The following is a 5,405-nucleotide window of genomic DNA, read 5'->3' as shown; positions in this document are numbered from 1 at the left end:
ACCAACAAATTGGGAAAAGATCTTCACCAATCCTACATCAGATAGAGGGCTAATATCCAATATATATAAAGAACTCAAGAAGTTAGACTCCAGAAAACCAAACAACCCTATTAAAAAATGGGGTACAGAGTTAAACAAAGAATTCTCACCTGAAGAACTTCGGATGGCGGAGAAGCATCTTAAAAAATGCTCAACTTCATTAGTCATTAGGGAAATGCAAATCAAAACAACCCTAAGATTTCATCTTACACCAGTCAGAATGGCTAAGATTAAAAATTCAGGAGACAGCAGGTGTTGGAGAGGGTGCGGAGAAAGAGGAACACTCCTCCACTGCTGGTGGGGTTGCAAATTGGTACAACCACTCTGGAAATCAGTCTGGCGGTTCCTCCGAAAAATGGGCACCTCACTTCCAGAAGATCCTGCTATACCACTCCTGGGCATATACCCAGAGGATTCCCCACCATGTAATAAGGATACATGCTCTACTATGTTCATAGCAGCCCTATTTATAATTGCCAGATGCTGGAAAGAACCCAGGTATCCCTCAACAGAAGAGTGGATACAAAAAATGTGGTATATCTACACAATGGAGTACTATTCAGCCATTAGAAACAATGAATTCATGAAATTCTTAGGCAAATGGATGGAGCTAGAGAACATCATACTAAGTGAGGTAACCCAGACTCAAAAGGTGAATCATGGTATGCACTCACTAATAAGTGGTTATTAACCTAGAAAACTGGAATACCCAAAACATAATCCACACATCAAATGAGATACAAGAAGAAAGCAGGAGTGGTCCCTGGTTCTGGAAAGACTCAGTGAAACAGTATTTGGCAAAACTAGAACGGGGAACTGGGAAGGGGTGGGAGGGAGGACAGGGGAAGAGAAGGGGGCTTACGGGACTTTCGGGGGGTTGGGGGGGCTAGAAAAGGGGAAATCATTTGAAATGTAAATAAATTATATCGAAAAAAATAAAAAAATAAAAAAAATGAATAAAAAAAACCTCATCACAGTGAAAAGTAAAGCACTTTCTCAATAATATCTACAACAAACAAAATGTCTGCTTCTGTTGCTGCTATTAAAAATAGTACTATACGGTCGGGAGACAGAAAGGATGGAAAAACACAAGCGCTGACCATGGATCTGGGGATGTGCATGGAAATGGAAACTGAAAACCAAAAAACTATGGAAGAAAGCACTGAGAAGAGAAAAGAAGAAAAAAGGAAGCGATCACGGGTTAAAGAGGTGCTTGCAGATATTGCTAAGTAGGTGGACTTCTGGTTTGGAGATGCAAACCTTCGCAAGGACAAGTTCCTGAGAGAGGAAATTGAAAAATCTAGAGATGGATATGTGGGCATTTCTCTCTTAGTGTCTTTTAACAAAATGAAGAAGCTGATAACTGATGGGAAGCTAAAAGCCAGAGCACTGAAAAGCTCATCTGTGGTAGAGTTGGGCTTAGAGGGGACCAGAATCAGGAGCAAAAAACCCCTAGGTGAGAGACCAAAGGATGAGAATACACAGTATATGTGGAGTTGTTCCCCAAAAATGTTACTCATAGCTGCATTGAGAGAGCATTTGGGAAATGTGGCAATGTGGTTTATATAAGTATTCCACATTACAAGTCAACTGGGGATCCGAAGGGATTTGCCTTTGTGGACTTTGAAACAAAAGAGCAAGCAGCAAAAGCCATTGAGTTTCTGAACAACCCACCAGAAGAAGCACCTAGAAAGCCTGGAATATTCCCCAAGACAGTGAAAACCAAACCCATCCCTTCCTTACAAGTAGCTGAAGAGAAGAATAAAAAGAAAAAGAAAAAAGGCAGAATAAAGAAGAAAGAGAATGTGCAAGCCAAAGAGTCAGCTGTAGACAGCAGCAGCTCGGGGCCATGTAAAGCCACGAAGAGATCCAGGACTGCGTCCGAGGGCTCAGAAGCAGAAACCCCAGAAGCTCCAAAGCAACCTGCAAAGAAAAAGAAAAAGCGGGACAAGGCTGAAGCATCGAGCTTACCTGATGTCAGGGCCGGGAAGAAGACAAAGTCTGCCTCCCCCGCAAGGCCAAAAGCAAAGACAAGGGCTCAGAAGGATGGCCTTGGGCAAGCTGCCTCCGAGGTCACCAAGGGCAGCAGAGACTTAGAATTCTGCTCTACTGAAGAGGAGAAGGAGACGGGGATAGTAAAGCTGACTCGCTCTCTAAGGTGAAGAGGAAGCCTAAGAAGAAACACAGGGAGAGACATAAGATGGGCGAGGAGGTTATGCCATTGAGAGTGCTGTCCAAGACTGAATGGATGGATTTGAAGAAAGAGTACTTGGTAGTGCAAAAAGTTAGCATGGCTTCTCTAATAAATAAGTAAGTAAATAAATAAATAAATAAATAAATAAATAAATAAATAAATAAATAAATAAATAAAACAAAAACAATATCTCAAATAAAACTGGAGTCGGAAATGGAAACAAACTGTAAAGCACCCACAGCAGGCAGTGGTCAGGAGTGTGCACCCCAGAAGAAGGTCAGTGAGCAGAGCCCACAGCTCGTGACTGGAGTGATTGTGAAAACTGTGAGTAGAGAGCCTCTACCTGGCAGGAAACAAGTCAAGGATATTCTGGCCACAATCTCAGAAGTTGTTTACATTGATTTGCTAGAAGGAGATACTGAATGCCATGCCCGATTCAAAACCCCTGAGAATGCTCAGGCATTGATGAATGCACAGACTGAAATTAGAAAGAAGCACTGTTGGAACCTGGAAATCCTTTCTGGTGATCACGAGCAAAGGTACTGGCAGAAGATTTTGGTAGATAGACAGGCCAAACTTAACCAACCTTGGGAAAAGAAAAGAGGCACAGAAAAGCTAATCACCAAAGCAGAGAAGATTAGACTAGTTAAGACTCAGCAAGCCAGTCAGCACATTCGGTTCTCTGAGTATGACTGAGAAGACTGAGACTTTGGTGCTTCCCTTGCTGAAGTGTTCCTAGTGCTGGACTTTGGGATGGATGTTGTGCTGAGATCTGCATTAGAAAGAGAAGGAAAAACCTTGCCTCCTCAATGTGTCAATAAGACTTCTAATGACAAGTGTGCTTTGTGTGTCAGATTTTTGTCAATGAACACCCTTACTTGTTGAAATTATGCAAATCAACTTCATGATTTCATAAATAAATGTTTTGAACATAAAAAATAGTACTATAATATCTAGCCAATGCAGCTGAACAATAACAAAAAACAAACAATAAAGACATCTAAGTTAGAAAGAAGTAACACTTTGAAACAGATAACATTATTCATTATAAAAAAAATTTGATAGAATCCCAAAGAAATCTATTAAAGCTAATAAATCTAACAGTTATAGGAGACATTAGTATATGAAAGTCAAATACATTTCAATACCAGCCATGAAATATCCAAAGTAGAAACTAAATATCAAGTATAATTACAACAGCAACTAAACGAATAAAATATTTAAGGATAAATCTAATCATGGAAATGAAATTTCATATATTGAAAATTAAAATATTGGTGAACAAAGTTAAAGATTTAAATAAATACTAAGATGTTTATGTTCACAGACAAGAAGACTAAGTGGATATTAACCTAGAAAACTGGAATACCCAAAACATAATCCACACATCAAATGAGGTACAAGAAGAACGGAGGAGTGGCCCCTTGTTCTGAAAAGACTCAGTGAAACAGTATAGAGCAAAATCAGAACAGGGAAGTGGGAAGGGTTGGGTGGGAAAACAGGGGGAGGGAAGGAGACTGATGGGACTTTCCGGGAGTGGGGGTCCAGAAAAGGGGAAATCATTTAAAATGTAAATAAATATATCAATAAATTAAAAAAATAAAAAAATAAAAGATTTTGAAGATGGCAATGTTATCCAAAATGATTTATAGATTGAATTCAATGACTAAAAAAAACAAGAAAACTTTATATATAAATAAAAACAAGTCTTTCCATAAGTTCACATGAAATTTCAAGAAGTCATGAATAAGTTAAACAAGCTTTTAAAAGAGCAGACATAAAAAGATACACAGTTTCTGTCTTATAAGCTTTTTGTAATACTACAGTAACTAGAATAAGTGCAAGGGAATGTGATTACTAGTAAAAATGTAAAACACTAAGCAATGTTTCATGGCTTCAGAATCATTATTCCAACTGTAGAGAATTTCACTGAGATGTATAGGTTTTTGGACTAGGCATGCAACTGTCTCAATTGCTATGCTAATCTAATTCTTTGGTTACTATTTTCAGAGTAAATTACAAGAAGACAATCAAAATTACAGTGATTAAAGCATTTAAGGTTCACGCCTGGAAACCTCTGGCAGAAGCCATCTGGTTTCAGTCTCTGGTCTGGGTCCATCCTCTGGCACAGAGCACCATACCCAAGTGGCAGAGGGAGGCATCTTAACCACCCAGGACTGCAGAGAAACTGGCCTGCACAGGGAAAACCATGCCTGCTGCTCAGAGGTTCATGCCTGGAAACCTCTGGAGGAAGCCCTCCAGTTTCTGTCTCCAGCTTAGGACCATCCTCTGGCACAGAGTACCATACCCAAGCAGCACATAGAGGCAGCTTAACCACCCAGGAGCGTGGAGGGACCTGCCTGCACAGAGAGAAGCACTCTCACCAGAGGATCACACCTGGAACCCTCTGATGAAAGCCCTCCAGTTTCCTTCTCTGACTTGGGACCAACCTCTGCCACCACTGCATACCATATCCAACCTTTGAAACACAGAGGTTACTAACTACTCAGGAGTGCAGAGAGGTCAGCAGCACAGGTAGGACCACCTCTGTTGCTCAGAGAAAAAAGCCTGAAACACTGAGAACAGAAGAGCCTGAGGAACAGCCTGGAACAGGAGTCATCTGATTACTGCCTGCACCCAGAGTTGATCCGGGCCGTAGAGCTACACACCCAAATGCAATCCTATACGCAAAGGATAAAGAGGTTGAGAAAGAAATTAGGGAAATGATACCCTTTGCAATAGGTTATAAAGGGTATCATTTGGTCACGAACCAAATGATCATTGGTCACGCAATAGGTCATGAACATTATGAAGTATCTTGGTGTGACTCTGATCAAACAAGTAAAAGATCTGTATGACAAGAACTTCAAGTCTCTGGAGAAAGAAATCAAAGAAGACTTCATAAGACCGAAAGATCCACATGCTTGTGAATTGGCAGGATTAATATAGTAAATCTTGACATCATGCCAAAGCAATATAAATACTCAATGCAATCCCCATCAAAATTCCAAATCAATACTTCATAGAGTTAGAAAGAGCAAGTCTCAAATTCATCTGGAATAAATGAAAACCCAGGATAGCTAAAACTATTCTCAACAACAAAAGAACTTCTTTGGGAATCAGTATCCCTAACTTCAAGCTCTACTACAGAGAAATAGTGATAAAACTGTAT

The 5,405-nt window shown here is 40.1% G+C and overlaps 1 pseudogene; it reads left to right on the top strand.

Annotated features, from left to right (window-relative positions):
- Nucleotides 1–1,164: 1,164 nt before the first annotated feature.
- Nucleotides 1,165–3,085, top strand: LOC127674975 (la-related protein 7-like; annotated as a pseudogene).
- The last annotated feature ends 2,320 nt before the right edge of the window (nt 3,086–5,405 follow it).

The sequence above is a fragment of the Apodemus sylvaticus genome, chromosome X (genome assembly GCF_947179515.1).
Source record: "Apodemus sylvaticus chromosome X, mApoSyl1.1, whole genome shotgun sequence".
In the NCBI taxonomy this organism is placed as follows: Eukaryota; Metazoa; Chordata; class Mammalia; order Rodentia; family Muridae; genus Apodemus; species Apodemus sylvaticus.
This window is presented reverse-complemented; position numbering and strand designations above follow the sequence as displayed.